Here is an 11812-nt window from a genome sequence, read left to right as displayed (position 1 = left end):
CTTTTGTAGATTATGGCGAACTAGTGCGTGCAGTAGCAGTGTTTTGCCATTGAGAACAAGCTAGCATGCTAGCACTAGCATGCTACGGTTAGCCACTTCGTCTCGGCTAGTGACGTAAAAAGCCGTGGCTCACCCGGAGACTGAAGGCAGAGGACATTTAGAAACCTGTCTCTCACTCAAAACAGCATGGATAGTTTTTTTACCAAGTTTGTGTCCGTGTGGAAGCACCAGAGACACAAAACAACACCCCAAAGCCAAGAAAAAGTGATTTGTCCATAATATGGGCACTTTAAATGTTTTCATATGAGGAACACCATAAATGTGTACAGTCAACGTGGCTTTTAACTTCCAAATTGCTCCCCTGCATCTGTCTTGATTTGGGACAACCTTGCCAAGACTCAGCCAGACCCATTAGACACGGCAAAGTACTTTAAGAACAATTACAATGTCAACGCTTTTCCCGTAGCCTCCCACTGCATGTCGTTGGCAACCCAGCTTTCAAGAAATGCTTAAATAATGTGACATAATGTAATCAACCACTGAGTGTGTTGCTCATGGTAAACCAGAACCCCAGAACATGTTGTAATTATATCTTGGCAACCTGATCCCAGTGCAGAGGACAAAATGGGTCATTTGATACTTAATTAGGTGCTGCTAATGCTTTTGTATATTTTTTGTTTTGACTGAGTTTTTTTTTTCTCAGGTTCAATTTATATTTGATGAGCTCTGACTACAGCTCTGATTGCTGTAGGTGGAGCTGGTATCTCTTTTCCAGACTCATTTCTGATGTAACTGGTAGATTGATTTCAGGCCAGTGAAATTTACATAATCCATAAGTGATAAGGCCATAATTCTTGTTATTCAATGGCTAGAAAGTATAGCAAGAAATTACATAACGAAAATTTATAATTTGAGTACAACAGTTTGATCCCAGCTGGACCTTAATCAGGCCAGAATGCCAGTGGTTGTTACGCCCAACTATGTATTTTATACTGTATATGCCAGTATGTACCTATGAGCTTATAACAGGTAGTAACATGTTGAAAATTAAGGTTGAATACTCTTATCCTGAGGCTAGTCACTATTGATGTTAAAAGCCATTAACAGTGGTGGAGGACAGATTTAGTTTCTTCATTCATTGTCAGCTAAATGTAAAGTATGAAAATTAATACTTATTTTGTAGATAAATTGCCCCAGTGACTGATGTGTAACTATATTACATTATTAGATTGTTAATACTGATGCAACAAGGCCTACGTAGCATTTGACTGCTGTTCCTGTGGTTCCTAACCTACAGTACATGTAGGGGTCGATCCCCTGCCCGAGGCTCACAAGACAAATCTGGAAGGTAAAAGATGATCAGTGGAAGAAAAGAAATACGGCTGATGTGGGTTCTCGGTGTCAGAGTTTAAATGGTTAAAATGCCTTCCCTTTAAAGAAGAAGATGGCTATTAATATCTCCTCCTCTTCTAATGTTCTTCTGTTCTCCTCCTCTTCTAACATTTGTGGTGCCAAATATCCTTCATTAATAACTTTTGTTTTCACTTGAACAATAAATCTCCATTTAGTTGTCCTGAGAAAACCATGTATCTCCAAAGTGCACGGTTTTCAGCTATGTGATCATGTATTTTTAAAATGTGTTTTTTAATTATTTTTTAGCTTCATAAATAGGAGAATTTTGTCAACCCATAAGAAATTACTTCGCTTCATCTAAGGAAAGAAATATCTAAGGTAACAAAGAACACATACATTTGTATTTTTCTATAAACCGCGGCAATTTATGCTTCTTTGTTTTTTGTTTTGTAGCCAAGATTTAAGATTTAAGACTTGAATGTAAGGCCTTAATGAAGAACAAACAAATGACAAACCCTTTAGAAGTGTTCTTATTGTAAAGGTTACAATAAATAACTATTTTATTAACATTTAGAAGACGTAATGCATAAAGATTTACCCACATTTAATTTTTTTTTCAAACAATCCACTTCTCCTGTATTATTTCAGAACTTGTCAGTGTGAGAGAAGTAATTAACTGAACGCTCTCTGTGACATGTGTTATTTCACTCCTGATAACCAAATGAAATTATTAATGTCATTCTGAATCAAGCACAAAGACTGAGCGCAGGCTTGATGACTATCAAAAAGAGGAAGAGGAATTGCCTTCCCTATAGGTCTGAATGGTACAGATATGACAGGGGAGAGGAGTCTTTTTCCAACTGACGTAATCAATTAGTGTCTCCCAGTGGGTTTCTCTGTTAATCACAAAAACGTCATGTTTTGACAAATGCTCTGAAATCAGTTGACCTTCTTCTATTCAGTGACCTCATTGGCCAAGCAATATCTGCACAGGAGCAGACCCTGGGCTCACTTTATTCATGCATTCATAGAAAAAAGCCAGCACACCTGTCTTACTTACATTATCAAACTTTATTTCTAAAGCACATTTAAAAACAACCTGGTTGACCAAAGTGCTGTACATTGACATGAAACAATAAATAGACAGAATACAACACCAGACAAATACAACATACAGTTCTCATGCTGGATTAAAAGCCAGGGAATAAAATTGCATTTTTAGTCGCGATTAAAAAACCGGAAGGCTAGGGGCCGGTCTGACACGAAGAGACAAGTCATTCCAAAGTCTCGGGGCTGCGGCTGAGAAAGCCCGATCCCCTCTGCTCTTGGGCCGTGTGTTAGGGACAACAAGAAGAGACTGGTTTGCAGACCTTAATGACCTTGAAGGAGCATGTGGCTTCAACAGATCACTGGTGTAGACTGGAGCTAGTCCATAAAGGGCTTTAAAAACAAACAATAAAATCTTAAAATCAATCCTAAAATTAACTGGGAGCCAGTGAAGAGAGGCAAGGACAGGGGTGATGTGATCTCGCTCACGAGTCCCAGTAAGGAGACGAGCGGCAGCATTTTGAACCAGTTGTAGTCGAGAGAGGGAGGTCTGGCTAACACCTACATGCAGAGCATTACAATAATCAAGGCGTGATGTAATAAATGCATGTATAACCCTCTCAAAGTCTGTGAAGGATAAAAAGGCCTTAAGGGTGGTAAGAAGCCTAAGTTAAAAGAAACTTGCTTTCACAACAGAACTGATCTGCTTCTCCATTTTAAAATTACAACCCATTTTTATACCCAGGTTTGTTACAACAGACTTAACATAAAGTTGAAACAATGTACAATGACATAATTAATGAGGTAGTCTATGCCGCCCTGTATTTTTAGTGGTAAAGCAGTTAATGAGATATAGAGCTATTGTGTCTTTCTTCTTTTGCTTTGAGAAGAGTGAAGTCATTTTTCTTCTTTAACAGAAAATACTCAGGATGTCAGCCCCACAAATCTTTCAAGCTGCTGTTTCTCCAAAGCATCTCATCTTTTTTTCATAATGTGTTATGTTTTTTAAAAGGATTGAACGGCTGTCTCAGTAGGATTCCTGTTTGCTTCATAAAAGTCCTTTCTCCCCTCTGCCGTTTTAATGACGAACAACAAGCATCCAGTCATATCCTGTTACCCACCACGGTGAGGAATTGAGATTACTCTGGAAACGTAGGTGGGTGTATTTACACCAAATGCAAAGCAACCACTTCAGACTGCATGGGACATGCTTTAATCACGTCTTGGAAACCAGCAGCGTCTGTTGTTGGGCCCAATCAAAATTTGTCTTCGCAAAAAACAACACTGAGATCACAGGTTGTGACAAGACATCCAGAGCTGCGTGAAGCTGGCGGTGGTGGGTGTAATTCACTTCTTCAGTTCATTCACAGGGGTGTACAGTATGACTCACTCAGGCCTCTACATGCAGCACATAAACATATTACTTTTTCAGTTCTTTTCTATTTTCAGCATCTGAATCTGCATCCACTCTGTACAGTATTGCAGTGGTGCAGTTCAAATATGTTATTTCATTATTTTAGTTAGAGCTTAGTTAATTGCATTGGCTTTATATGAAGTTGTTGACTTTCAGAAGAATTTCCCTGAAAGACCCTGTATAGGATGCTGTCATTTTTTTAGCATGTTCAGCTGACCTGCTGTGCACTGATCAAATTGTAATTATTAATTGGAACTGTATCAAGTAAAGACAGAAACAACAGACCCATAACATAAAATTGTAAATCAGTATTTGACAGTTACTGCAGTCACTAGTTACTTAATTGATCAATATTTTACATCCTCTCCAGTAAACTTACAAAGAAATAAATTGGGATTTATTTGAAAAGAATTAGGAATTTACAGCCCTGTAAAAAGAACAAAATAGTCACTTTTGTGGTAATACTCAAGTAAAACGCAAGCACCTAAAAATAATACAGTACTTGAGTAAATGTACTCGCATGTAGTTAGTTTCACCACTGACTGTATGTATAATAACATCTCGGACTTGAATTGAGAAAAGAGACTGTGAAATAAGTTGACTTTGAGCTGTGCTTCATGAAATCCAAATTCATCTCAACAATTTTCATTTTTTTTACTTAACCGTTCAATATGAGCCTGACAAATTCAAATTTACGGAATTCCAATTCCATCTCTCCAGCCTCTAATCTCCTTCAACAAGTATGTCACACAGTTGCTGAAATAGATTTTGTTCTTTTACTTGCAGCGACTGCATGCAGTGCTGGGTGGAGAGTCTGTGGAGTGTATTCCCACTGACGATGTGTCTCTGGTGCCCACTGGTCCACGGTGGTGGTGCTAGGGGTCTTGAGGTGAGTCTATGTGACATCAATGTTGAGGCTCCTTCATTAGCTGTTATTGCAGCAGGGCAGCAAGCTTCATCAACCAGTCCGAAAAAAACTGCAGGGACAGGATACATACTGCAGTAGCAGTCAATTATTTGATATATCAAAAAGAGGCCAGTCTGATAATTTGCCAACATCCTTTTTCCCTACCAGATCACTGCAGCCGCTTCATTCTGTGATTCAGTGTCGCTCCAGGCAGCACAAACACCGAGATCCAAAATATGTCTGCAGCTCATGTGTTAGCCTTGATTTAACTGGAACTATAACGAAAATGCTTTCAAAATGAAGTTAGGTTTCCTTCTCTAGGTGAAAAAATGTTGATTCTGTATTTCATGGAGCCCAGGAATAAAAATAGTCAAAGGCAACCAAATACGTGGATTCTCAGGATTTGGACACCAGTGATTGTGAGCACATTTGGTTAAATCACGCTGTATTAACAAATTTGAGAACTTTTTTGCTGTTAAATATAGTTGTGTTCAAATTAGATTTCTAGTGTTTTAACAAAAACAAGCAGGAGAGTAAACTGTCGTGTTTTTTAGGTACATTCACAGCCATGGGTTTCAAATCCCTTTTTTTTTCTTTTTCTTTTTACTTTTAGTGCATACTGCAGTTGCCCTTACAAGGTCAATACTGTCGCCTGCAGCATGCATACAGTACAATAGAGACATTCTTCTTCTTTATAACATTGCATAACATTAACTTTGAACCTCATGCTCTCACATGCTGCACAATGGATTGTGGGCCAAAATAGCCGAGAAGCATGCTGGCTTGCATTCTGCAAAATCTGACCGGATGCAGTAGGACATCCAGGTATTTTTGGCCTTTGACATACCATGTATTGGGACATACACAATCATTTTCTGGCATATAAAATAGTATGGTAATATGAGTATTGGAACGCAGGAAAGGTTTCAGTGATTTTTCAACCACAGCATGCAGTGAGCGGGCCTCACCAAGCGGAGACGATCCTGGCAAACAGGCTATTTTCTCAACAATGTGAAATCCATATTCCTGCAGCTGTCTTGAATACCCTTCACACTAAACGAGAGACTGACTGTAGTCACTGAACAGGGCCGCAAATGAGAGCATTGATGGAAAGTGTTTCCATCCTGATAGTTTCTTGTTACATGTCGCGGCTATTGAGGTGGGCAGCTCAAGTATTGACTTCCAGAAAATAAATCTTGCTTGGGTCCGTTTATAATCAGGGGAAATGATTAATCTGTGCTTGTCTTAGCCAAATAAGACACCCCCCCCCCCCGCCCTCCATGTCTATCTGGAGATGGCAGTTTGCTTTCCTGCTATCAGGGAATTGTGTTGGACATGATTCATCTCTGCATAGGCCGCAAGCTGTAATTCTTCTGTCACAGCTGCAACTCTTGTTTCCCCACTTGTTACCGAAACTCATTAGTAGATAATTGAAAGTAACGACACTGATTATGAGAAGCGCTTGAGCAGCATCCCAGGGGTCTTTGCAATTTCCAAGCTGGAAATGACATGCGAAAGATGCCATTGTTTACTACAATCCAAAAGGGAGTTGTGCTGTTTACAGCCAAGAAAAAAAAACAATAGTTTTGAGTTATGATTAATTATTACGTGGTGTTTGTCAGTGTCAATATCACCAATGCGACCTCCAAGGTGACCTTTGGAGTCTGCCTTGTTCCTTGTTGAAAACAACTATTCGAGGTAATACGATAAAATAAAAAAATGTACCATTAAAGGAAAAACCATCCGTAAGAAATTTAATAACATTGTGAAGAATTATATATTTTTGATATGTCAGTCATACACGCGTACTACAATGTTTAAAGGAATACTTTGACATTTTAAAAATTCACCTATTCACTTTCTTGCTGAGAGTTAGATAAGATGATTGACATAGGCTATAACTCATTTATCTGTACGGTATGTATTAAGCTGCAGCTAAGCCCACAGGCCGCTAATGGTAGCCTAATATTTCCTGACAGACATTATTAAAAAACAACTAATATTTAAAAAAATGAGTGGTATAAGTCTTCTCATCTAATGGCCTTTATAGACTGGACGCATTTTTTTTCTGCCATTCCGGGTCACTCCCCCGGTCTATAAAATGTTGAACTCTTGCCTTAAAGTGAGTCCATGTCCTTTTCTCAAAGAAGAAATAGCACATTAATGCTCTTACAAATGGATATTGAACTCATAAGCAATTCAGTATGGCTAAGCTGACTTTGATAGACATTGCTGTGTTGTGTTAGATCACTAACATTAGAACTCTGTTCTACAGTGGTTCTGCCAAACTGTATTTTAACATTTATCGGGATCCCATATTTGTCACTTGTGTCCACACAGGCAGGTGTATCGCTAACATTAGCTGGTTAGCAGCGAGTGGTTTGGATGTCAGTCTCCCAGAATCAAACGGCAAGAACTCTTCTGTGGAGTCACACATTAACATTTTAGTAAAAAAAATCCATCCACATGATTTTATTTCGGGCCGTCGTGGCCCATAATGCAGTGCAGCCACATGCAGCTATATTTGCTTTTTCTCAAGTGGAACAGTTATTGGTATCTCTCTTTCTCTCTCTCTCTCTCTCTCTCTCTCTCTCTCTCTCTCTCTCTCTCGCTCATTCACTCAAGAGAAACTCAATTTTCAGTTAAAAAAACTAAACATAATCCGGGCATTAATAAATGTATTATTTGAGGACTTATAATTAGTATGTAAATATCCTTTCCAGTTTAACTTGCCTAGTATCATCAGATGACAGGCAAGGGTTATTCAATTTCACAAAGCTTTGTACAAATTTGATTTTGTGAGATTATTATTGACAAAATACTTAATTATATCATTTTTAAGTTGTTTTGACTGTCAATTTAAACAAAAAAACCCTTTCTCTCCTGTGATCAACCTTTTTTTTCTCAAATGTTTTCAAAAGGTAAACATGTCTAAAAGCTCCATCTCCCTTGTTGTTGTTGTTGTTGCTGTTGTTTTAGTATAGTTTCCTTCCTATTTCTTTTTGTCATTCATTTAACAGCTATGCATTTAAATATTTCCAGGTAGACAGAGAAGTTTCATAAAGCTTCACCTCACCTATTGTGGATTTGTCCTTCAGGTTGGAGGTGAAGAGCAGGAAGAATGGAATCATGGGAATCATCTCGATATTTTTGGCAAGGGGACATGAAGTGTTGGTTTCTCTTTGCATAATGACAATGCTTTGTTTTTTTTAAATTATTTTGGCTTGACTGCTGGACTGATGTACTGATGTGTGTTAATTTTGACATTTTGAATTTAGTGCTGAGCTTTTTGAATTCAACATTTTGAATTGAGACATTTGAGTATAGTGCTCACAGCTTATATGCCTAAGTATGTAGCTGGACAAGTTAGTAAATTACGTTGGAGAAATCCCCTTGATTATGTCTGATATTTTTGACAGGAGGACAGCACGGGTAATGGGGGTGGTGGAGCAAGTGAGGGGGGGGCTTTGAGGTGTCGTGCCCAGGGACACCACATTGTCTTAATACGGGCCTGGTGGCAGCTGAAAGTATTTTCAGGCTTTCAAAATGTAGGGATAATTTCTGCCCTGAGTGGTGAAAGAATGAAATATGAATGAAAATGTGATTCTTCCTGGGGTCATGATTCATTTGGAGCCTCAGTCTCATACTGGATTCTTCCTGATTGACAGAATTCAAATGTGACTTCTGAATTCAAGCAGTAAAACATGGTTTGTGTCCATCTGAGCATATCACATCAGAATCATGTTTACATCTTACAATCTCTTGGCTCCCCTAAACACCTGCTATTGAGTAATATGTTTGATGTTTTAATGTTGGGTTGGGTTTATATTATGATCTCTTAAATTTCACAGCAGTATGCTTTCATAGTGCATCTAAAATGCATCTAACAATGCTGTTACATGTATCCATACATGCTGTGGATCTGCCTAAAAGATTATGATGGATTATGACATGACACAACGTTTTTTTTTTTGGCATATGGGTGGCATGACAGGAAAGTTCATAGATGATGATAGAAGATTTAAGGCTTTAGGATTGGGATATTTTATGGCAGTCTTGATGGGGACAGGTCAGGAGGTCATCAAAAACACTTTGATTTATACTCAATAGACCATAAATGTCCACAGCAACTTTGATTGAAATCTGGAATTAGATTCATAATGTATCATACACTTGGGATCAGAAGAAATTTAATGTGGCAATCTTCAGCGCAACATTAAATTAAACATGTCTGGAGGGGGATTTTTGGTTGCATTTTGGAGGACTAATGATAATAATAATTCATACTTTATTAATCCCGCAAGGGAAATTACAATGTTTTCACTCTTTTATTACACACAGCACACAGGCCTGAAATACACACACACACATGCTCAGTGAGGGGGCTGCAGCTGTGGAGGGACAGGCTGCCTTGTGCCTTGCTCAACGGCACCTTGGCAGTGCCCAGGAGATGAACTTGCACCTCTCCAGCTCCCAGTCCGTATGGGGACTTGAACAATAACATGCATACAGCACTGTATAATGTGGCTTGTTGTGCAGTACAGACTGTACTTGATGCTTGCCTTTGAAGAGGAAGCACAGATATGCTAAAATGCAGCACAAACAGGTATCTCAGCGAGCCATCCATGCTGTACACAAAACACTTACTCAAATTAAAGAACAAAATGTTTCAGTATTAAATTTTTTTACAAAGCACAAAATACACAATCAAATACTCAATAAGTGCTCATAGCTCCACAGCAAGGAGAGTGCTGGTTTCTAAAGCAAGAATTTCTGAGTTTTTCTAAACTAGGATCGTCTCAGTTGCCATAGCAATAGTGGCAGGTGACCACACACACTGTCTGAGAGTTTGTCTGGCACTGACAACATTTAGAGGCATACAACACACATGCAGTTACACACGAATAGGTTTCTGATGTGTAATACAGGTTTGCAGCGACCTAAAAACCGAGCTAAGTCAGAATCAACAAGGTTATTTTTGAATGACTCCACTGTTCTGAACATTTAGTGTACACACTTTGTCCTTGTGTGACTCCTTCTCTAACACACAAACACATTATCCCTTCCTGCTCTGCCATCCCTGCAATGCCTTTTCCTTTCTCTTTACCAGCTCTCCAGCTGTGACCAGACGCTATTTCGCATGATGCCCGAGTCATGGTAGAGCTGAGGGAGTGGGGAACATCCCTTCACAATCAACTCTGGATGAGATCACCATCGCTATTTGAGTTCCCCGACTTTTAAATCTCTGGCTGCATTTCCAGCAGTGGATCCAACGGTTTCAGGGTGATTCATCTGTAGGTGCAGAGCAGGAAGCTGAGGTGACGCAGGACGTTTAATACCGTACAGTGTGCTCCCCGAGGTTTTAAAAAATTAGCATAACTCTGCAGAATGCAACTTGGAAAACTTAACAAAATATCCCTTTTTTTATTTATTTACTATGCATTCAACCTCCAGAAGAATGCTTTGCCCATACTTGTTTGCCCACTTACACAGCTGAATTTCCATCAAAGCAAACCACATCAGGTTTATGTTAAGCACACAACAGCTGCATGTTTTTAGTGTTCACCAGCAAGACAGAATTGCTCAGTAATTACATGTCTGGGACCTCTGTTTACACAAAGCTGTCCTCATCTTTATGTGTGAAAGAGCCTTGGACAAGATATAAAGCATTTCTAGAATTTGAAAGTAAGCTACATCAGCCAGATGCTGACCAATCTCTGTCAAAGGTTAAAAGTGACATCTTTAAAATGTTAAACAATTCGGCTACACTACACTGAAAGAGCACCTGATTTATTTATTTTTCTTCGAGTGCACTTTGATTCAGGATTTGACAGCCTCTTTTTTACTGCCAAACATTTCAAGCTGTGATAACATCAAGTCAAGAGTAAGAGTCTCTCACTTACTTGAAATGTTGCCACATTTGTCCAAGTCCTACATCAACGAGATCATGGTGACATGACTCAGGACAGTGAATGGTCTCACCGTCAGTCACACAGTCGCCTCATGTTACCTACATTAGCCCTTGCTGGGAGAGCGTGACTGACAAGGATTTAACACTTGATCTCATGGAGACAGCTGCATCCAGGCAGATCATTTTCCTAGCTGTCCATGCTCCTGGACCACCTACTGAAGGCTTAACATCCCGATCATCCAGTCCTGGGATTCAATTTGGTTAAGCTGACTTTTAAAAGCTGCAACTAAGGAATAATCCAGCATCGCTGAACCTTTACAGGGTCATTTCAGTCCAATTAGGGGGAAACCATGTTTTCCCTACTTAACCCTCTTGGTTTCTAGCTATGTAGACAGTAACATGTCTGTGAAATACCCTGAGATTCGGACATTGTTTCTGGAAGAAAACATTCTATTTTGAGGCTTTAAAGGCCAGATACAGTATATTGGTTATTTTCAGGTTTATACTTGTGTTATGGGTTTCTGCTAGAACATGTTTACATGCTTTAATATATTAAAAAACAATAATTTTATCCTACTGTCTGTCTAAATATACCTGTACTCACCCTCTCTCCAAAACCTTGTGTCTTTAAACACCCGTCTGCTCTGATTGGTTAGCATTTCCGGGTCTTCCACATCTGCGCTCTCTGAGTTTGCAATGTCGTACAATATGGGACCTTTAATCAGAAAATAGTAGATACGGGATGTATGTTGGAAATGTGTTTTTGTGATTTGGATGACTTAACCCTTTAAATACAAGTACAGTCTCCAATAAATCCTCTTTGGCTATGTCAGCATTTCCATCTTGTCAGCTGAGTGTTGGAGCTAACACAATTAGGACTCTTACACTGACACTAGGCTGCTGCAGCCTTTAAGGGCAGAGAACAGGCTATTACAAAGGACAAGCTTCCACTCACTACACAAGCCTTGCGTGTCATGGTTGACCTTTACTTTCTCTTGCATTGTCTCAACTGATTAGCTTTTCACAGTGCCAGATACACCACAGCTTACCGCCACTGTCTGAAATCAGACAAATAACAACTTGAGCGAAACTCCTCCATTCTGACTCAACAGCTGAGTATGATGGGGCGGTGGGCTGATAACTGTTCTCATCTTCAGTGCCATATTCTAACTGTCCTTGA

Source organism: Etheostoma spectabile, chromosome 21 (assembly GCF_008692095.1).
Source record: "Etheostoma spectabile isolate EspeVRDwgs_2016 chromosome 21, UIUC_Espe_1.0, whole genome shotgun sequence".
Lineage (NCBI taxonomy): Eukaryota > Metazoa > Chordata > Actinopteri > Perciformes > Percidae > Etheostoma > Etheostoma spectabile.
The sequence above is the reverse complement of the archived record's forward strand: the minus strand, read 5'-3'. Positions refer to the sequence as shown.